Source organism: Oryzias latipes, chromosome 13 (assembly GCF_053564925.1).
Source record: "Oryzias latipes strain Hd-rR chromosome 13, Olatipes_Hd-rR_3.1".
In the NCBI taxonomy this organism is placed as follows: domain Eukaryota; kingdom Metazoa; phylum Chordata; class Actinopteri; order Beloniformes; family Adrianichthyidae; genus Oryzias; species Oryzias latipes.
Genome location: NC_136249.1, coordinates 768,878 through 792,226, shown reverse-complemented (window position 1 = coordinate 792,226; position 23,349 = coordinate 768,878). Strand labels below are relative to the sequence as shown.

The window sequence follows — 23,349 nt, the reverse complement described above, 5'->3', positions numbered from 1 at the left end:
TCTGGAAGCACTCCCACTTCCCAGGAGGGGAGAGGAAAAGAGGGACAATACATGAATCGCACTGCACCAAACAGAGGCATGGAGAACTAAATGATAAATTATGATCAAGAATAGAGGAGAGGAAGGGTAGAAGTAGAAAAGAAAAGAGGACAGAACCCCAGTGCACCATAGTTACCCCAGCTTCAACTTCTAGCAGCCTTTTAAAAGAAATAGTTATTAAGTTTAATTTAAACAAATGAACATTAAGTTAAGTAATCTCTAAATACTAACTAGTCTGACAATAAGCGTGTCCAAAGAGGAATGTTTTCAGTCTAACTTTGAATGTAGAAACTGAGTCGGCCTCTCTTACATGAGCTGGGAGCTTATTCCATAAGACAGGGGCTTGGTGGCTAAACGCTTTACCTCCAACCGTACTTTTACTAATTCTAGGAACCACAAGCAGTCCTGCATTTTGCGAGCGAAGTGTTGTCATTGGATAGTAAGGGACTATGAGGTCCTTAATATAGGACGGGGCCATTCCATGTAAGGCCTTATAGGTTAACAGGAGGATCTTGAACTTGATTCTGGAATCAACTGGGAGCCAATGGAGCGAAACTAACACAGGAGTGATGTGATCTCTTCTGCTAATTCCTGCTAACAATCTTGCTGCTGCGTTCTGAACAAGCTGGAGACTTCTTAAGGAACTCTTAGGACACGCTGCTAACAAGGAGTTACAGTAATCCAGCCTCGACGTAACAAATGCATGGATGAGTTTTTCAGCATCACTCTTAGAAAGTATATTTCTGATCTTAGCAATATTCCGCAGGTGAAAAAAGGCAGTTCTACACGCCTGGGATATGTGAGCCTTAAATGATAAATCCTGGTCAAATAAAACCCCAAGGTTTCTAACTGTGGAATTGGGGGCTATACTTATGCCATCCAGGGAGTCTATCTGAGCAGACAGAGTATCTCTGAGGTTTTTAGGACCTAGTATAATGACCTCAGTTTTTTTTACTTGTCTTTCAGCACATAAGCTAAAGCTCGGACCTGCTTGACTTTCCCTGCATGGGTTTTGCACCAGCACTAACCCTAAGGGAGGCTCAGAGGAGCGTTTTACACTGCTGCTCTGCGCCCGGGTCTCGTCTCTGGATTGTCAGGTTAACAGGCTAAGGCTAGCAGAAATGTTTCTAGAAAGAAGAGCGGCACCGTCCCGGGTGGGATGGACGCCGTCTCTCCGCATGAGACCGGGCTTCCCCCAAACGCGCTCCAGTTATCCACAAAACCAACGCCGTTTTCTGGGCACCATCTAGAAAGCCAGCGGTTAAATGATGAAAAGCGGCTGTACATTTCATCACTGACTAAGTTCGGCAGGGGACCAGAGAAAATTACAGTGTCGGACATCGTCTTAGCCAGTTTACACACCGAAGCTACGTTTAACTTAACCACCTCTGATTGTCTTCGTTGGGCATCATTACCGCCTGCGTGAATCACGACTCGACGGAACCTGGACTTACTCTGAGCTAACATCCCAAGGTTCCCCTCGATGTCACCAACTCTGGCCCCCGGATAACACCTGACTGTAGCTGCTGGGAGCTCCACGTTTCTAACTTCAGAAGAGCCTATAACCAGAGTTGAGTGTTCAGCGGGTGTGTGGCTGAGGGGGGAGAACCTATTACTAACGTGGAGTCTCGGGTGCTCTAAGTTTTTGCGTTTAGCACTATGTTTCCTCCCAAACGGTACAAACCCCTGACTGTCTCCTGGCTGTTGGGAGGACGCTGGGATGCTAACTAAGTTAGCCCTGGTAGCGCGGCCCGCGCTACGAGTAACGACCTGGCTAGCCGGCTTAGCTTCCACTGTGCTGAGCCGCGCTTCTAACTGCTCCAGCCTGGCCTCCAAGTCTAACACAAGACTACACTTAACACACCTACTGCTATCTTCACTAAAGGAGGCAGGATCATCACTAAACATATGGCACATGGGGCAGGAGAGAGGAGGAGAGGCGGAAAGAGTGGTGGCCATGCTAGGTTCTAAGCTAAGGCTAGGGGTGTTTAGGTAAAGAGAAGTGGTTTATTTAGCAAAAATAGAAAGTGAACAGCAAGCGGTTTAACAGTGGTGTATTCGCTAATAAAAGGTATTAGATGTGAATATTAACCCAGATAACCCTTAGAGTAAGAAATAGTAGTCAGGCTAATGCCAAACAAGAGGACAGCAGTCAGACACGACTAGTACTGGGAATAGCTCACCCGGAAATGACGTCACAGGAGCAGCAAATGAGGAGTTTCTGCTACACCAATGTAACACAAAAGATGCATGGTCCTAAATTTCCATTTTAATCACCCTCCTATCCCCCCTCTCTCTAACATCCCTCTCGCTTCTTCCCTTCTTTCCTTTTCTTGTGTCCAACACAAAAGATTTTTAAATACGATTAAAATGACTAAAGTTTGGCCTCAATTACAAAAGGGGTTTATTCAGACATACCTCTGGTGTGTAAGAAGATTCACAACCCCTGTTGTTAAAGTAAAATATGTTCAACACAAGAGGCACTAAGCTCTCATTTGTTTGCCCAGCTGTTGAACTGGGGGGTATTCCAGGAAGCATGTTTAAACTAGCCTGACTTTAACCCTGAATCCGCCTGAACTTGCTTACTCGGGGTATGTCGGTTCCGAAAGACCGGATATGAGTTAGTGTAATTACGCTCGACTTGGTAACCCTGGGGTAATGCTCGTGCACAGCAGGTACATAAAGACATTCTCAACAGATCGCCAATTTACAGAGTCACCAAGGAAACGCGTGGTGAAAAAAAAAGAAAGCGCTATACTACTTCAGTGAGACGGAGTCGGAGATTTTAATGACGGCGTATGAAGATTATACGTCCATCAAAACAGTAACACGGCTGCATCATCAAAAGAAAGAGTTTCTGCTTGTAGTAGAAAAACAGACAAAGTAAACGCACAAGTTTCTGATCTTATTTCCATTTTCATGTGACGCGCATATATATATATATATATATATATATATATAACTTATCCAATTTTGCCAACTTAAATGAATTACTTCTATTGGTAACAAGTAATTGAGTAAAATCTATTCAACCTAATTTCTTACGTCTATAAAACTCAACAGTTGTTAATACAACTTAAATTTACATATGTATTTAACTAAATGTCCTATTACTCCGATTCAAGTAATTTTTTCCCATCGTATTGAATTAAAATTCTAAGTTAGAGCCGGCAGATCCTCATTTTTATAACAAAAAAAAGAACAAAACAGTATATATTACGTGCGTTCATTCATTTGGGAATTTTCCAAAATTGTTCATATACTATTAAACCGTAGGTTTGCTATATAAACTCATCATCCTCTCCCTCCCTCTCACTCATGGTGCAGAGACTTGAGCAAAGTAGGACAAAATAACTCGGCCAAACACGGTAAAAAACAGTAAAACAACTAAACACATTTGGTCAAAAACCCACACTTTTTTCCAAATCCGTCCAGATAAGCAAAGGGAATGATATCTCACAATCCCTTGCGGTGCCGATCAAACAGCAGCACCAAAGTTACACCTACTTAATTGAATCAATTTGAATGTAAGCAAAATAACTATCTGAAAACTATGTGCTATTTTTAAACTGACTTAACAAAAAAAAAGATTGATCTGAAGCAAATACTTAAGTTAGATCAAAGTAAAAACGTTTATTTTTCCAACATCCATATGTGGTCTTATCACCCTCTCATGGTGGAAAAAGTATTATCTGAGCTTCTTCATCCACAAAATCATCTTCAAATGGACACACCATGCTGCTTCACATCTCTGAAAACAAACTAACCTTCAACTAAACCTGCTCCAGACCAGGTTATGTTCAGAGCATGAGTTGCCATGGCAACTTGACCTACCCTGAAACATACCTCCATTTCTGGAACCGAAAGCTGAGGTTATCAACTTCCTTAGCCTCAAACTTACCGTGGGAGCTAGCAGAACCTGCTTTCTGGAATACCCCCCAGGACAAGTTGAAAGAAAAAGAAAAAAAGGAAGAAAAAACTTTTTTCCCCATGTAGTTCGACTTTCCTTGTTCTACCTGAGTGTTTACCTTGTTGTGATCTGGCTAGTTTGATAGTACTTGCTTTGGAAGTTGCCATGTTTGTGTTCACTCCCTGGTTTTGCTGAAGTGAAACACTGTGGTGTGAAGTTCAAACCATTGGAAAGATTTGCTTTAACATGATGGCAGCATTAAGAACTTCTGCAACAAAACACAACTGAATGTGATCTTTTAAAAGGTTATGTAACACCAGAAAATGAAGTGCGGCAAGTGGGAGCTGTAACTTTCAGATCAAACGGAAACACACTCATTGCTGTTTTTAATGATGGAGACATTTTAAAAACAAGAGTTTTTCTTAAATGTAAATATTGATATTTGAAAGACATTCAAAGGTAAATTAACTATAGCAACTACAACTGACCTGAAGTAAAGGTTAAGCAAACAGACAACTAGAAAGGTCTAACACAGGCGTGTTGACATTTGAACAGCTCTTCTTTTTTTTCAATGTCACAGATTTTAGCTCTAGTGGTGCACAGAATCCAAAGAGATAAACTATGGATTGCACAATACTGCATGAAAACTGATCTCTGTAGAGCGGCAAATCCTTGGATAAAAGGTTTATAATGCGTCCGACTGGTATGCTGACAGGCATGAAGCGAGGAGTCTTCAACTCACAAGGCTTGATCTTTAAATGAATACTAAATGCTTCTGTGATACAGAAGCTGAATACTTTCAGGGAAGGCAGTAACAGTCCGTCTAGAAATCTGACACAAAATTCCCGCTGAATCACTAGACTCAGCTCTTTGGCGAGTTGCTGTAAAGTCTAGCAGATGCCTTCATGGTCAACATATAACAGATTTTAACCCTTGTGCTATCCTAGGCACTTTAACATTGGGAGTTGGGTCATCTAGACCCACTAGACAGTGCGCTGAACCTTTTTTCTTCAATGATTTGTGATTTTCACTGGTGTCCATGGATTACATGAAATCTTTCCACCTTTATCCTCCTTTGTCATGGTAGGAAGAACACGTAAAAGTAAAGGTCTCTGAACCAAAATGAATCCAATTGTATTGAAATGGTTCATAGTTGTGATGCATTTGACACATTGAAACTAGTGACATCTATTGGTCAGACTACAACACTGCATCAGAATGGAACAAAAAAAAGACCAACAGGTCATGAAAGAGTCATTAAATATTGTTTCACAAATTGTTCCTGATTATAAAAAATAAATATGCCTTGTGCAATTACACAATTAACCAATACATCTCTCATAAAGACATAAAAAGATCATGAAATTGTGAAAAACCTGCCCACAGATTTTAAATAAGCCATTATATTAAAAAAATGCGTCTTCTACCCTAACTAATGTTAGGGTAGAAGACGTCCATGATAGAGTGAGGTGGAGGACGATGATTCGCTGTGGCGACCCCTGATGGGAAAAGCCGAAAGAGAAAGAAGAAGATTATATTAAAAAAATATTATTCATTTTGCTTTAAAAACTTGTTCATTAATTTCAAACAGCAGTTACAGTTATTGCATCATGCCCTTCACAACACCACGCTATGTGTTTTTTAGTCACTCCATTTGCTAAGGGCTGCTCAAAGGTCTAGGTGACACAAATATACGATTAAAATAGCAGACTGTATTTTCAATAACACAAACTAAGTAAATAGATGTATTCATTGTCATTTTAAATTTTCACAAGTGTTGGTAAAGAACAGAAGGATGAAGCACAATTACAAATGCCAGTTTAATATCAGTAAAACTGCTTCAGGTGAACATGCACTAAATGAAGCATCTTAGTGAGTCCACAGATTTAATCATCATTCCCTCTCCTGAATAATCATTCTTATGTGATAACCGTCAACTGTATTTTGCCAGGTTGTTGACAAAGCAACAATGTCTTCAAAGGGAAAAAAATTGAGTCAGACTCAGCATCAACCTTTCGTTCTCACAAATCCAAACTAAGCAAAGGTATTCAGGCGGATTGATTTAGTCAGAAAAGAAAAATCTCAAAAGAAAATTACATTTCTTTTGACCACACAATTGTTCTGTAGGCCATTTCTTCTATTTTATTGTAAGAACCAAGGCTATAAAGATTTTCAATATATTTACTTGGATTTGAGGACATATGAAACTTGTAGATATGTTTAGACTTCTATTCCAGCAAAAAATCTTAATAAGATAAGATAAGATAGGACTTTGTTGATCCCCGGGGGGAAATTAGGTTGTCACAGCAGCCAAAAACAAGAAAAATAGCAGTTGGAAGGGTACAAAAAACAAAGTAGCAATGGGTAAGAATAAAAATAATAATAATACAAGTTGGAAGTAAAAGTACAGGTCATAAATAACGGATTAAATAAGGCAATAAATAGCAGCAGCGGTTTTCTACAGTCCTAGACCGTGTTGTTGTAAAGTCTGACTGCTGTTGGGATGAAGGACCTCCTGTAGCGCTCTTTTTTGCACTGGGGGTGCAGCAGTCTCTGGCTGAATGAGCTCCTCATGGTCTTCACCGTACACTACACTACACTACACTAATGTATAAGTGATTTCTGGCCCTTGGAGGACAGCCCCTATGATGATGTGGCCCTCAGTGAAAATGATTTTGACACCCCTGTACTAAGCAAAACATCTCTCTGTTTGAAGCAACAAGACAAGTAAAGTTTGCAGTTATGCACCATAAAAATCTCAAGTTTTAATTATTTAATTCAATTAAATTTTATTTATCTATCCCAATATTACAACAATAGTTGTCTCAATAAAGTTCATAGCGGTAGTTGTATAATAAATATGAAATCATAAAGAACATGAAGTCATAAAAGTCAACAGGTATTGGCTAAACTAAACTAAACAGATGAAGTTGACCCTTATGCTTTCCTAGGCACTTTAACATTGGGAGTTGGGTCAACTAGACCCACTAGACAGTGCTCTGAACCTTTTTTCTACAATGATTTGTGATCTTCACTGGTGTCCATGGATTACATGAAATCTTTCCACCTTTATCCTCCTTTGTCATGGTAGGGAGAACACGTCAATGGAAGGGTGGGGTCATCTAAGATAGCACAAGGGTTAAAGCTAGCATATGCTTGAAACTATGTTGTCAGCTTGTGTTTGTAGCCTCAGAAGAATGCCAGCCTTTGGCCTAAAAAGTTTACTTAAGCCCTTCAACGAAAGAAAATACTACAGTATATAATGATCAATGAACATCTTAGAAAGGCTGCAGACACATATAACTAGCATAATGTTGACAGCAGCTTTACATTAATCATCTCTCTATTGCTTTCAAGCCAGCTTGGTTTAGCTTTTGGCAGGGCTCTCTTTACATGGGCTCTGCTGTTTTTTCCCCCAGTATCTCCACCTCCTAATGTGCAACTTCCCTTGGCAACCAATTAATTTCTACTGCAAATAGAAACAGCATGTGCATGCATCATGACAGGGCTTAATTATGCTATGTGTAGAGTTTCCAACCGGTGTGACCATGACCTCCTTTTTATCTGCATAGAGGCTCTCATACCTGAAATAGTGTTTGCACTGTGCAATTTTGCCACATTTCTGAGATCAATCAAAAGTTTTAAAGAAGGGAAGCATTTTCAAAAAATTAACTTAACCAGCACAAAGCAGCCGGCCCGGATGGCGTCAGCCCTCGTACCCTGAGGACCTGTGCCCACCAGCTGTCTGCGGTTCTCCACCATCTCTTCAACCTTGAGCCTCAGACTGGAGAGGGTGCCCCTCCTCTGGAAGACCTCCTGCCTGGTCCCGGTACCCAAGAAGACCTCTCCATCTCACCCCGGGGATTTCTGTCCAGTTGCCCTCACTTCTCATGTGATGAAGGTGCTGGAGAGGCTGGTGTTGGCTCAGGTGAGACCGTTGGTGAGCTCTTCTCTGGACCCCCTGCAGTTTGTCTACCGGCCGCGCCTGGGGTGGATGATGCTGTCATCCATCTGCTGCAGAGAACTCACTCACACCTGGATGGTGGTGGAGGCATGGTGAGAATCACCTTCTTTGACTTCTCCAGTGCCCTTTAACACCATACGGCCTTCTTTACTGGGTGATAAGCTGCGGCTGATGGGTGCTGGTGCGTCCACCGTCTCCTGGATCACTGACTACCTGACAGACAGGCCACAGTTTGTCCGACTGGGCGGCGTCCTGTCTGACGTGGTGCAGAGTGGTGTGGGAGCCCCACAGGGCACTGTGCTCTCTCCCTTTCTGTTCACCTTGTACACCTCAGATTTTCAGCACAACTCAGAGTCATGTCACCTACAGAAATTCTCTGATGACTCTGTGGTTGTGGGGTGTATAAGCGATGGATGGGAGGAGGAGTACAGGAGGCTGGTGGTCGGATTTGTGGAGTGGGCTGGAGAGAATCACCTGCTGCTCAATGTGGACAAGACCAGGGAAATGGTGATCGACTTCCGGAGGAAAGGGACAGTCTTACAACCCCTCTGCATCCTGGGCAAGGATGTGGAAGTGGTGGAGGATTATAAATACCTGGGTGTGACTATCGACAGCAGACTGAGCTGGAGGAGCCACAGCACTGCTGTGTACAAGAAGGCCTGCAGCAGACACTACTTCCTAAGGAAGTTGAGGTCCTTCAATGTGTGCAGCAAGATGCTGGGGATTTTCTACCAGTCTGTGGTAGCCAGCACGTTATTCTCATCTGTGGTCTGCTGGGGAAGCAGCATTGCAGTCAGTGACACCAACACACTGAACAAGCTGATCAGGAAGGCGGGTTCTGTCATTAGCTGCAAACTGGAATAATTTGAAGCAGTGATGGAGAGAAGGTCACTGAACAGATTCCTTTCAATCATGGACAACCCAGAGCATCCTCTCCACCCTGTTCTGGACAAACAGCGGAGCTCCTTCTTTAGGAGGCTCAGACAGCTCCGTTCCAAAACTGCCCGGTACCAGAAATCCTTCATTCCCAACACAATAACCCCGTACAACAACTCACAATGCAAAAAATAACCTTTGCACATTTTTTTACACCTTTAAGTTAGCTGCACGGTGGCGCAGTGGTTAGCGCTCTTGCCTCACAGCAAGAAGGCCCCCGGTTGGGGGACGTGAAAAACACAACATCAATGGGGGGACCTTTCTGTGTGGAGTTTGCATGTTCTCCCCGTGCATGCGTGGGTTTTCTCCGGGATCTCCGGCTGCCTCCCACCATCCAACACTGTAAACCCGAATAGTCCAATGAGCTCAAAAGTTTTATAATCACTGAACTCAAAAGTAACAAACAAGTTGAGTCAGCTTAAAACCTATAAGCCGATTCAACTTTTGCCACAGTTATATGTTTATTGGACTAAAACATTTTGAGTAAATGAAACCTTGGAGTCAAAATTTATGAGTAATGAGACGTGATGACGTCATAACGTACGCCCATGAACGTGAACTCAGCCACAAAAGTCTTCAAGATGGCGGAGGTCTGATGCGAGTGTCAGCTGGCCCAAGTTGATAACTCACAAACGTCTAGGTAAGTCGTATTATTTTATTTTTTATTGTATTTTATGACTTTCGCCTCTGTATTATATATTTGTTGCTTCTTTTGATGTTCCTTCTAGTATATCCTTTGTATTCATGACGTGCTCCACGAGTTTGTATCTTCGAATATTTGTTCTGAATTAAACAATTATGTATGTTTTGCAGTATCATGTCATCAGAGAATTATTGCTTGTGGTTAAAAGAAGTTGTTGGGGCAAAGTTTCAAGTTTTACGTTTACCGAGTTGGTTGGCGCACATTTTAAATGATCTAACCGTTACTACTAGCTAACCGTTACTACTAGCTAACCGCTAACTAGCTCTGGCAGAGCGGCTGCCACAGCCACATATACGAGTCAGTGGGAATTGCCTTTTTTTCCACTAATTTTTTAGCACAGGCTCTGTGATTTGGTAATCGTTATGTTTTTGTGTAACTTGTATTTCACGTAGTAACCTAATAAGTGCAAATGTGGGCTAAGCTAGCTGCCTTACGCTAACGTGTTTTCGTATTTTCTTTCAGTGAACCGGCGGTGCGTTTGAAAAATAAGAGCGGAGGTAAGTTTTGATTGTAATAATTAACATGGCTGCAATATTTAAGACACAAGCAGCTCCCAGTCCAATGAATCTTCCGGCTATGGAGAACATTTGACCTTATTGACAAATTAAACTATGTATAAATAAGTAAAAATGTTCAAGCTACCTTAATGTTATGTAGCAGTTATTACTTTGTCCTGAATTGGGCTCGAGTTAAAGTACTAAATGTATCATAAAGTTTGCTTAATACTCAAAAACTGTATTTTGGCCCATGGTTTGGTTGTAATTTGTGTTTCACAATGTCAAATATCTTAATATAACTGTTTTGTCTCTTCCTAAAACATCTTCTGAAATATGTCATTCTAGCTAATGCACAAATAGAAAAAAATATTAATATATATCATAGATTACATATTGTGGACAGAGTATTGAGGCTATTGTGAAATGCAGCGGTTTTTCCAAGATACCAGTAGCTTTAAAAAGCTTTAAATGTGTTTTAAAAAAAAAAAATTTGTAGATGTGAGCTGAGTTTCATCGCATCACAAATGTCAACCTGCGAAAACAGTTTTATTTTGACCTTGACAGACAGACGCAGAGGATGCTGATCTTGTTGAGACAGAAGGCAGCATGAACCGGAAGGCTCTATGCGACTTTCTGCACCTCTATGATAAACAGGTGAGGTGTAACTGCATGGCATAATCAACATTATGCATTAGTATAGCTAAAAGAAGGGGCTGACTTGGATCGGTTCATATTAATCACTGAGTGTTTCTATTTCAGTGAATGACTGTAAATGTTTACTTCACTGTAGAAAAAAACATCAACGTTGATCCAATGCATTTGTAAATATGAATTTAATGTCATCTTATGTTTGGTGTTTTTTTTTGAAATAACTGTACAATTTTAAGATTATTAAAAAGACTAGATGAACTGAACTGAGCCAGACCAAAGGGTGCAGTCATTTGAATATGTTTGCCATATTAATTTGTATTTGTCTCTGTGCAGCAAGATAAGACTGCGGATTTGAAACGTATTCCTGTCCTGTACTGGCTTCCCATATACAAATGTGAGGAAGACCCACAGTTCTTCAAAGTTTGGAATGTAAGTACTTTATGATGGATAATGTTTTATTCACTAAATAGTACCTTTGACAGTGTGCTGGTTAATACTCCAGCTGGGTAGGCAATATAACTTAACCAGAAATTCATGCCAAAGCAATGTTATGTGGCAAAGCACATAGTCTCCTAAAATATTGCACTTCAGCTCATCTGTGCTCCTGTACCTGACCGTGGACCTCGCCTCTGGTCCACAGCCATCCCCCATTTCATCTGGATGACGCCAATCTGCTGGACTTTAAAAATGCAGTTGTTGAACTAGAAAATGTAATTATTCTCTAAGATCTTGTACATCGCCTGTCCGTCCTGGGGGAGGAGTCTTTTTTTTAAATTTATTTTATTTATTTATTTTTAAGGAGTTTTTCCTTACTGTGTAAGAGGGTCTAATGGCAGGGATGCCCAGTTTAGTTTAGTCTGTTTAGTTTAGTTTAGTTTAGCCAATACCTAATGTATTATGATTTCATGTTCTTGTACAATTGCCGGTATGAAGCCCATGGAGACGACTTTTGTTGTGACATAGGACTATATAAATAAAATTGAACTGAATCTTTGCTCTTAAGTTGCATTGGAAAGAGGGTGACATTCTTTCCAGCAGGTTGTGTCATTTTTATGGAGATGTTCTGTGCTGTAGTTGAAAAACTGCCCCATAACAAAGACACAATATGGTGGAGAGTTACGAGTGCTAACCGAGAGCATGACATCAGGAAAGAGTTCCAGAGGGTGAATACTAGGTAAGCAGCTGGGGCGGATGGAATTCCTGGACGTGTCCTGAAAGGTGCTGACCATCCAGCACAAGCTGAGAGTTATGTTGGTGAAACTGGTTAGATGGAGGGAGGGGTGGGGTTTGGGCAAATAAATGTGATCCTGTTTTCAGATTGTCATGTTACAAAAGCTTTTGTTTATTTTTTTGTGTACAGTGCCTTATGGAATCATGAGGACTCTTACAAGTAATCTTATTTTGATTTCATTTGATTTCGTATTATATAAGCTCTGTTCTTCCCGATCCTTTTCAAGCAATAAATCAATCTCTGTGACTTTAGTTAATGATCACTGTAGTTAATTAAGCAAATGTGATTTAAGTGACTTTTATGTTTTGTTTTTTCTCTTTTTAATCAATGCATTTCATAATTTCTGTAATGAGTTTGTGTGTAAATTCTTTATTGCTTTGACTACAATCCTTGAAAGCATTAATTTAAATCAACTTTAATAATTTTCTTGATGTGTAATTTCTGACCTTCTCTTAAAATGTCAATTTCAGTTTGTAGTTTTTGCATAAAGTTTTCTTCCCTCAAACGATCAATTCTTTCTTTAATACTACACTGTTTTTTTTTTCATTTGCAGATTAAAGAGTCACCAGAGCCAGACATCAGCAGCACCTCTGTTGGCATTCTGACCGTCAGCAACAACAATACAAGTTCAGTGCATTTCTGTCCGCTCAGTACAGCAGTTGTGGTGGAAGATGAGCTTGTGGTAGGCGACATTCCTAAATGGGTATTTTTTTGAGCGCTAATGTTTGTAGGGAAAGGGCAGACTAAGAAAATACAGTTTTATGTGGGAAAAGTAAAAAAAAAAAGGCTGATAAACAATTTTTGCTTTTCTTGAAATGTAAGAATGCTCTTTTTATGAAGTTGTATAAGGAAATGGTGTAAAAAAGATTGGTGCTCATGTTTTGCTTTTCTTGAAGACTGATTTATTTTTTTTATGGCTTGTGCACTTTTTTTTTTTACACAAATTGTGCTGTGTTTTACATTTTCTAGTACCACAAGTTGTTCAAAGGTGGTGCAGCTCACCCTTTCCACACCAGCACCATAGGAACAGTCTGTTGCTGGAAACGCAAAACATCTGAACATTTTTGAACTTCTTTAATTAACTATAATGCAATGAATTCTGATTGTTAATCAGTACATCCTTGAGTCAGAATTTCCCAACAACTGGCGGAGAGGAAATTTGCAATGTCCATCCATTCCGTGTTAGTCCAAAGCGCACATCCATCAAGCTTGACAGGAGTGGCAGTCCCATGCGATTTTTGGAATCATCATCTTTAAACAAGGTGACTTGAGAAAAGGCTCTTTCCACTGGTGCATTAGAAATTGGGAGGGTGAGTAATTTAATTGCACCAAGCGCCAAATCCTGAAAACAATACTGTCCTGCTGCATCTTGAAAAGATTCCACTTCCAGCCAGAATGCATCAATTGCGTTCTCAGGAGAAAACCCTGCTGTGGCCTGAAGAAAACTCCTTTGGCAGATTTCGGATCCTGTTGGACACTTCTGATGCGGGAGAAAATATCTCTAGCTTCAGTGCATCTGAAAGGTGCCGATTTCATCTTGCAGAATGTCAGAGAGATCATCCACTGCATTAATCGAAGTGTGGCGAGAAACATATGTTCCAATGCACAGTTCACTGTGTTTCTGGTCGTCACAAATTCCGACACTCACATTGCTTGTTGATGGCACCATGAAACTCCTGACTGTGGTCGTGCTTTATGTTTTTTTGTTTCTGCATGGTCTTTGAGGTCTTTTAGGTGGCCCCGGATGTCTGTGTTGCAAAATTTGCAACAAGCCTTGGTCTCGTGGTTTTTTGATGGCACTATCCACGACTAAAGGTCATTGTCGCTTTCCCACTCCTTTCTGTTAATTTTCTTATATTTTGCCAACTTAAGCATTTTCGTGCTAAGTCTATCACTTTCTTCCCAACTAGCTGGCTGTAAAACTACCAAAACCCGCACTGCTGTCAAACAACAATCCCGCCACAGGTGCTGCGCAGAGATCAGGCAGCCAGCAACGCGATTTGAGAGACACGGACCCGGCCAGGCCCGCCCAGAATTAAAACATTTAATCTTTAGCAAGGGTCGCCGTGTTGCCTCTACCAATCAGAGATTCAATTTTGGACTCATCACATGGCTCGCGTGAGTGACAGCTGGCGGCCAGAGAGACACCTGCTACGGTATGAGGAGCCAGCCTGCTCGGGCCTCCTGAAACTTGCATTGTTTTTATTTTCATCGAGTAAATAATTTTAAATCAGATCCCCTGGTTTTATTTTTTACTCTTGGGTTAACTAAGGACACCAAGCTATAAACTGAGAGAGAGATGAGACACAGGCGTCATCAGACGCAGCTTTCACTGCGGGAGCTGAAGCAGAGACTTTCTCTGGAATGATCTCATGAACTTAACATGAAAACATGATAACCATGCAGATCTCTTCAAAAAAATAAACCTGATCTCTCTATATTCTCCATGTCTTCCATGAATTGTAACTGAGATACGCAGACACCGCTCCATTTAGCGACCATCCTCCTAAACCCGGCCGGGATTCAAGCTTTAAAGAACACAATTTTGGACAGGGAAGCCGGGGCGGGTCGGGGAGCGAGTGGGGGGCAAACCCCCAACAACAGGTTATACACAAATCCGCCGCGAAATCTACGGGCGCCGCCATATTGGCTATCGCCATTACTGCGTGGCTGTGGACTGTGACTTACCACTGCCCTCTATTGGATTTTCAATGAAAGCATTTCTCACGCGAATATGACAGGTGACAGGTAGATAAACAATGGCAAAGGAAAGGGAAGATTGGGTAGATGACGTCAGGCAGTGGCCAAAATTGACCGATGCAGGTAATTTAATGACAATTTAATGTATTAAGGCGTGTATTAATTGATGACAGCCATAAAACCGAAAGCTATCATTACTAGCTGTGTTGCTAATATGTTCATTAGCTTGCAAACAACTAAAACACGACTATTTGTAGTAAAATAAATGTTTTTACAGGTATCCAGGATTATTTTATTAATCGCCTGGTATGTGATGAGCTTCAGAATCTGCTGCGAGCAGTAGCAACAAGAATTGAACATGGGGTTATGAAAATTTGTGGGCTTAAGTAGTTAGTAATATGATTAATGAGCATATAACAAAAGGAGTAATACACACATCAAGAGTTAAGTATCTGTTCATTGTTTAAAAAATTACATGTTATTTATCGACACTGCATTGCTATGGAAACTTACAAAGCATCAAGAGTTTGACATTCCTTCACAATTTAAACATGTACAACCATCTACATTGTGGTTTGAAACAGTTGGTTGCTTTGTTGAACTTTTTGTTCAAATAAAAAGTAATATGACCTTCCTTGGCCTCAAAATTAATAACCACATCACACACACTCACTCATACTTCAGGTGTTTCCTTTTTTTATTCAGTACTGTTACGGATTAACAGAGGCTGAAAATTACATAGCCCTGCACATATGCCACAGTGCCACAGTCCTTCATCGGCTTGTTACCGCAGCTGAAACTGTAGTTGTGGTCCATGTGATCTGGCCACTGGATTCCAACATCACATGTTTGCAGAGGCAAATTTTCCAAATTTCCAACATCCACATCTGTTTCCATTGGTTCAATAGCTGAGTTCAGGTGTAGTGGCTGAAGACATCTTTTTTGGGGTGGAGGTCTAGCTGGAGTTACCTAAAGAAAAAAAAAGAGCTGTGCATTAGTAAAACATGACAATGAAGCATATTTAAACTTACAATGTGATGCAATAATATGGCTCTGCTAAGAGACCTACTTACACGACAATCATAGCCCATGAACAACACAGGATATGGATTTTCTCTTGTGGGTTGTCCGTCAGGAAAATGTATCCCACGCACCTTAGAGTGAAACATAAATATACATACATTGGTTGTTGTAAATACTTCTGAAATACTTTGCACATGCACAATTCCATTTTACCATCCTATTTATTAATCTCTGGAGGGGGTTTACATATAATATTGTTCTTTTTTGAGGTGTAAGGGGCCAAAATTGTTGTTTATCCCCATCCTGTTTAGTCTACTGTTGTAATTGAAGTACTATGTGGATTTTTTTATTTTTTGCAAGAATGAGGGATATGTCTATTTGACATACTAGTTTAATTATTTAATAACACCAATCACAGAATAATCAAAAAACCAATTGGTTGAGTACATTTACCCATCCATCTAGCAGAGGGTTTTTTTACCCAAAGAACAGCAACGAAGACAAACAGTTAAGCCAATTATGCTCAGAAAGAAACTACAGTAACTTAATTACAGATCATACAAAGCAGTAAAAACAGAGCTTCAGTCTTGTAAAATCATATTTTCACAAATCACACATGAAACTTCAGCTGTGTTTTCGCCTGTGGCTAATAATGTTAGCATCTTAGCTAGCGCTGTTATGTCGTATGTTTACACCCTCTGCGTGCAACATGTGGCATTAACAGATAGAACAATCAAAGCCAAACGTACCACAGTATTCTTGTTTGCTGTGAAGCCATCTCGGTTTATGTATTTCATCCACTTTTGACGCACATCTTGGTCCTCCGCTTGACCAGGTTATCTGTGTAATCCATAAGGCCACACGGGCAGTCGGTGCAGTAAAGGTTTGTGAATTTCACAAACAGTCTTATTCCAGGCCTGTATTTTTACACTGCTGTTAAAGCAGCCGAAAACACAACAAGTTCTTCCCGGCATCGTTGAAAAGAAAAAAAATGGACAAACTTTTCGCATCTAAGCTCGCTTGTAAGCTTGCAGCGAACGTCTGCAACAGCCGCTGCGGGACCAACAACAAGCTACTTCTGCTACTTCCTTAGCAGCAGAGCACCGCAGTAATGGCGGCGCTACTTTACTTCCGGGTTTCGCTGAATTAGTGTATATGACAGCATCTCTGCCTGGTGCGTTCACGGAGCTCCAGTGCGTAGAACATTAGCAGAATTCTAACAGTCACACAGCCTAATTTAGTCTGCTAATATATTTTCATGAGAGAGAAAAAAAAAACCACCAAGCCGACCCTAAAACTGCCCAAATTATGCCTAACCGCCCAAAGCCCTTTATACCTGCAAATTTAGAACCAAAACCGCCCAATGTGGCAACACTGGTTGTCTTGTGTAGTGTAGAGCTGCTCAAAGAGGCTCCATGCGCTCTGCTGCCAACTAGCGGTCGGAGGGTGAAGTGGAAAACAAGAGTCAGACACTGAAGGACGCTCAGAAATAATTAAAAAATATCGTCCTGACAGCATTTTGAATCAATACAAGTAACGCCAAATGAATTATCGCGATATTTGCCCGAATCATTTTTTTCTTACACCCCTAGTAAGCATGTAAGAAAAATTACACAAGTGATGTTGAAATTCCACAATGCATTATAATCTAAAATGGCCTACTGCAGGCTTACATAAAAAGGCACTTTTGTCATTGCAAATCCACTTGCAGGTATTGGGCTGTCATTCAGGACTCTCACTATGTATTTATATACATTTTTTTAGAAAATACAATGCCCTTCCATTTTTGGGATATATGTTCAAATGCACCCTTATGACATACCTCTGGAATATTAGAGTTTGGTGATATGTTGAGGCATAATTCTTACAGAAAAAGCTTATTACTATCATAGAAGTGCACACTGTTGGCTAAATTTGAGCCTGCAGGAGACAAAGAAGAGCCCAAACTCAGCAAAAACCTTTCCTTCTCTTTCTTTTGTGAATTTTGTTAGCATGTCATCAGCCCACGATGTAATCGGTAGCTGTATGATAAAAGCATCCTGTTCCTCAGTGACAGTCTGACAGCTTCTCTAGCCAGAGCCTATCTGGATGAGAGCTGAATCTCAATTGCCTGCTCCTGCTTTTACACTCACAGAAACAAATAACCTGTGGTCATGTCTGCCTGTTGCCTTTCAGCTGTCCTTGTTTTTTTCCTAGAGAAGAACAATTACCGGAAAAATTCAGTGGGGAAAAAGTGCTGTATCACATTTTGGTAAACAGAATTCAGAGTTAACAAATTGCTCTGCTGTGTGAGGCACCTACAGAGGTACAAACACTTCCATGCATATGTGTTTGAATTTATAGTTTGTAGTAAATTACATGGTGCACAGATGACTTTTACATTCTAAAGGTGTTGCAGTACATTTATCCTTAAGTCACCATGAAAATACTCTTTGGAGTCTTTGATTTCAAAGCTGAAGTCAGGCAGGGAAAAAAGACAGGAGAAAGACACGTTTCTCTGCTGCAAGGCCTTATTAATAATCAGGACACACACAAGCACACACCTTGGGGAAGCTCTGTATTTATTTATTTATTACCAAGACCTTTATCTTTTTATTATGTCTGGTTTCTATTCGAATGTCATTGAATTTTGAGAAAAATGGAAAAAAACATAAATTGTTTTAAATTTGTGAATATTAAAAAAAAAACTACCAGAAGCAGGAAGAAGGACAGCATCGAGGTAGATCTTTACACACTGTCTTCTAGTGTGCAGCATCAGAGCACAAAACAAGGTATTTCATTTTTTTCTTATCTTCTGCGACCCCTGCAGAAGGAGAAGGGGTCAAACATCATTTTGTAGATGTGATACTTATCCACCAAGGATCAGGAAGTGAGTGCACTGTGGCTCCCTGCCCAGATTATATGCATTGTCTAAGATTTGAAATCCATGATTTGGTTTAAACTTTAAATGTGAAGGTGGGGAACTAAAACATTCTGTTGGATTGGATTCTTTTTAGCATAAACCTTTGCTTAAACTGAGTATCTGGTAAAAAGATTAATGTGATTCAATAATTCTGTTGATATTTTTATGTTGGGAAGCCCAAGTTTATCTACGTGGAAGAACAATGGTGAATGAGGAGTTAACCAAATATTTCCATTTAAACATTTGTTTGTATTTTAATCCCTAATATCTCTGATAAAATGACCCCTTAAAAGTACGTTATTTTCCATACTCTAAAGGCCTTTTTAAAAAGCAAACAAACAACAGTGTGCCTTATAATCCAGGGGCACATTATATATGGATTTATTCTAGTTATGTTTACTGATATTGAAGTGGTTTGAGAGGTGCACGGCAATGTCAAAATGTTTGGTTGGGCGTTATTGTGAATATGCTACTGTAACTAACGTGCAGGAATGTCGTACTGTTTTTTTTTTAAATGTTAATATTAAGGTTGGGAGTTAACGTAGTCACTGTATGGTTTGTTTTAGCGGTAGTAGTCTGTTTTTGTACGTGCTGCAAACAAGGTTGGCAGTCAAAGGTATTGTTAATATGCCAACACGGCTAACGTAGCGTATTACAAACAAATTCTAGAGTTATTGTAAAACACAGTGAAGAAAGCCTGACTGACTGCTTAATGTGCCTTATGCTTTAGTGTGACTGTGCCTCATATATGAGTTTGAAAAAATAGACAGTTCAAATAGACTGTTGTTAAAATAAAATATGTCCAACACAAGAGGCCCTCAGCTCTCAGAAAATAGACTGTTCATTGCCTTATAATCCGCCCTATGCTAAGGAAAATATGTTCAAAACAATTTAACTTATTATTGTTGAAGTATAGCTCTCAAGTGGCAGTCGAAAAATTTATTATTATTTTGCAACCAGTGCTATGGAATCAACACATCACCAAACAAAGGGAGATCTAATGGAAACACACAAATAAATGTTTATTATCATTAGTGACTAATGGCAAATCACCAGCCAAAACTCCTTTATTTTGTTGCTTAGCAACATCCTAGGTCTTTGTAAAGCCCTTGAGGGAGTGTGTTACAAGCTATTAAGCTGCTCAGGCATTATGCAATTACACATGACCAGCAAGTCAATGAAGCGCATATCAAAGATATTTCTTTATGACAAATACAAAACAAAAATTGCTCTGCAGGCAGTCTTTGCTGCTCCAGAGCTTGTTTTCCTCTGTTGTCATATCCTTGGATTTTTAAATGATGAAAGTTAGTTTGGATGTATGCCTGTTTTTGCCTCACCTTTTAAATTGTTTGGTTATCTGTGCAGAGTTCTCTGGCTTTTGCATGAAAGTGGCTGAGGTCAATTTTAATACTTTACTAGCCTGAGAGAACACAGAGGAACATGTGGATGCTTACAACCTCTTTTCATACTGAATGTAAACTTTTGCAGGCATTGTACAACCACCTCAACAATCTTTGATGCATTAACTCTATGGTAAAAAAAAACAAAAACAAAAGTAGATCACACTGTTTCTAATCCAGCATACTTTGGCTAAAAGTTGGGATTTATGAGTTGTGTGAATTGGATGGCACTTTAGCTCAGGCGTTGGAGCAGGTCGTCCAATAAGGGTTGGTGGATCAATCCCTGCTCTCCCCAGCCAGCCGCCGTTCCCCAAGTGCGGCTAATCTGCAGCTCACTGCTCCCCCAGGGATGGGTCAAAATGCAGAGCATAATTTCCCCATTGTGGGACAAATAAAGTATAAAAAAAAACAACAAAGAAAGGATTTGCCATTCTTTTACCAAAACGTATAAGCATATTTGTCTAAAGAAGATATCATGTAAAGGTACCTAAATTAGCAAAGGTAGAGATCAATGTCAATTTTTTATGCCTTATAGATGGATAAAGGCAATCTTCAGGAAAAAATGGGCAAACCTGTGCAGGGCTAGCACAATATATCAAGGTCGTAGATCGCTCAGTGAGTCTGTAGAGTGAAAATATTCATGTATATTTTTGTGTGCAGGCATGCTGCAGGCGCCAGGTAGTAATGAACACATAGAGGACATGCAAGGGTAAGTAGTGTGAGATACAGGCACGATTTTTCATTCTTTCAACTAGCCTGAATCCTGCGGACTGTGCAAGGGGCCTGTTATAGCTATTGATAAGTGCACGCTCCTTACGCATACACTGACTGTTAGAATTTAGAAGGGACGTGCAGAGACCTTTCTGTTCACACCCTCTGTAGCTGCGAGTTTTGCCCCTACAAGATTGGCACTGACTGTCTTTTTAGAAGAATTTCCCATCCAATAACAGACCCGCAGACATGCCCCCTCTGCGCATTCACACTGCTCTCTTCCTCCTGTCCACTTGCACATCTATGGTGTTTCATGGCTGCCATTTATTGAACGAGCGCAAAGGCAACTGAGCGACTGTATTCAGGAACTGAGTGGGCGAACCTTACAACTGCGCAAGCACAATGCTAACAGAGCGACCCCGCATTTTACAACTGCACGGTTGCAATCTTAGCTCCTGCGTGCTTACTGTGTTTGTGCGCAGTGGTCGGGGGGTGGGTTTGTCACTTGAGGGCGGTAACCTCTCTGATTGATCTGATTGACCAAAATTTGAATGTGGAATCCAGCGAGGCAGTGGGGCGGGACTTTCATTTTTTAGAGCAGGGTTAGCTAACACGCGGCTCTTGAGCTGCATGCGGCTTTCGGCCAATAAGCATGCAGCCCTTTGCCACTTATCATATTTTCTGTATACCGTGTTTTCACGACAACATGGCGCACTTAAAAGTCTTACATTTTCTCCAAAATGTACGAAGCTCTGTATGGTGCGGGGCGCCAAATGTGTTGTTGTGTGAGTTTGGTAAAGAGGACGTAGGAGAGAACAGCATTAGAACAGTAAAGAGGGAAGGGTGGGCGTGAAAGAAGACCAGAAGTGCAGGTATGTGCACGTTGCAGAACAACATTGTTTTGGAAACCCTGAAACTGCCGCCTGCAAAGAGACACACTACACAGGTTATACTGCAAGCTATCAGCTACGTGGGGGAACATGGGAATCGAGCAGCTGTGAGACAATTTAAGATGAATGAATCCATGGTTCCCAAGTGGAGGAAGCTGGAAAACGAACTCCTACAAGTCAAGAAAACGCAGCTGAGTTTCCGCGGAAACAAGGCGAGGTGGCCGGTGTTGGAAGATTGACTCGAGCTGACAGTGACTAATTCTTTGACAGGAGTAAGCTTGCAGAGGAAATGAAAATTTAACATTTACATGGAGGCCAGCTTGTTGCTTTCATTTTATGAAACAGTGCAATCTTTCCATCAGGGCAAGGACTACGATGGCGAAGTAACTTCCAGCAGATTTCAATGAAAAGCTGTCCATCTTCCGCTCCTTTTACTGGGATGTAGCGTCAAACATACTGCATATCAGTGTGGTTTTCAAGCTGCACCATGGCACACACTAAGGTTCTACAGAGGGTCATAAAAACTGCCCAAAAGATTATTGGCTACCCTCTTCCCTCACTGAAGGACCTCTACAGCACCTGCTGTCTTGGGAGGGCACGCAACATCATGAAAGACTGCACACACCCAGGACACCGGATGTTTAAATGGTTGCCCTCTGGAAAAAGACTAAGGGTGGTGAGGTCACGGACAAACAGACTCAGAGACAGTTTTTTTACAACAGAGCAAAAGCTCTTATGAACACACACATGCTTTAGGTTCTCTGGGAGAAGGAGGAATGTATATTTTGTACATACACCTGGTGTGCATATGTATATTGGTATATATATTTGTGTGTATATATATGTATGTATGTATTTATAGATGTATATATTTTTATAGACTTTTTGTATGAAAGATAATTGTAAGCTGTTTTATTATTATTATGTTGTTTTCTTCTTTCTCTTTGCACCAATGTGGGACAGTTCGCAATTTTGTTGTACTGTTGTACCAAGTGTGACTGTACAATGACAATAAAGCTTTATCTTATCTAATCTTATCTTATCAGGCTATACCACATTTTGTGAATGGATTGTAGATGCTTGGGCTATCGTGTGTCTGCTTACACTGTTCTTCATGCTGGATGCTGAGTGATGACTGAAAAGAAAAAAAAATCACAACCAACTCAGATTTGCTCCCGCTGCCTTTTTAAAACACACACTAGCATGCATGTTTTGCCGGGATTTTTTAACGTGCCTGCGCTCTAAAACTTTGTGTTATATACAGAAAAAGACCCATGACTGATACTGCACCCTATAATCCAGTGCACCGTATGGTCATGAAAATGCCGTGCTCTGGCTCTTTCCCTCTTTTCATATTTATTTGGTTTGGTTTTTTTTTGCCTCTAAACCACACTCAAATCCATCAGAGGACAGAAACAATTAATAAATAATAATAATAAAATTAACCCATGTGCCTGTGAAGGGAGGATCTGACCTCCAGGGTAGCCGCTGTGTTAACTCTGACAAAGCTGCATTTGATGTGCGTATTGAGAGCGGACACTTTCCTTGAAATAAACACAAGTACAATACTTGCTGTTGTATTAGACGGAGAGGAGGGTGTTATTGGAAATAATATGGCTTGTTGGCTGTTTTTTGTGTCTATGTCTTGGCAGGTCAGTGCGTGGTGTGGCTCTTTGACTATTACAGTTAAAAATTTCGTCTCTTTCTGTCAAACTTTTTCACCAATCCTGTTTTAGAGGCTTTAATAGAAGAAAAAACGTCAGATGTAACGTGGATTAAAATGTTAACGACC

The 23,349-nt window shown here is 40.5% G+C and overlaps 1 protein-coding gene and 4 long non-coding RNA genes across 5 annotated transcripts in view; 2 read left to right on the top strand and 3 right to left on the bottom strand.

The window, feature by feature from the left end:
• The window catches only part of lsamp (limbic system associated membrane protein), an 834,470-nt gene that overhangs the window by 621,182 nt on the left and 189,939 nt on the right, over positions 1 to 23,349 (bottom strand). The gene's annotated exons all lie outside the window — the stretch shown is intronic.
• LOC144996873 (uncharacterized) overlaps positions 1 to 23,349 on the bottom strand; it is a 248,637-nt gene that overhangs the window by 46,541 nt on the left and 178,747 nt on the right. The window lies entirely within an intron of this gene.
• LOC105356496 (uncharacterized) lies at positions 9,431 to 10,636 on the top strand. Its single transcript, XR_002292421.3, has 3 exons — positions 9,431 to 9,613; positions 10,015 to 10,049; positions 10,546 to 10,636. It is a non-coding gene; the product is annotated as an uncharacterized LOC105356496 (long non-coding RNA).
• Positions 11,038 to 12,998, top strand: LOC111948419 (uncharacterized). The gene is made up of 2 exons (XR_002874422.2): positions 11,038 to 11,129; positions 12,485 to 12,998. It is a non-coding gene; the product is annotated as an uncharacterized LOC111948419 (long non-coding RNA).
• LOC144996871 (uncharacterized) lies at positions 15,311 to 21,429 on the bottom strand. Its single transcript, XR_013659654.1, has 2 exons — positions 15,705 to 21,429; positions 15,311 to 15,600 (listed from the first exon to the last, which is right to left on the bottom strand). It is a non-coding gene; the product is annotated as an uncharacterized LOC144996871 (long non-coding RNA).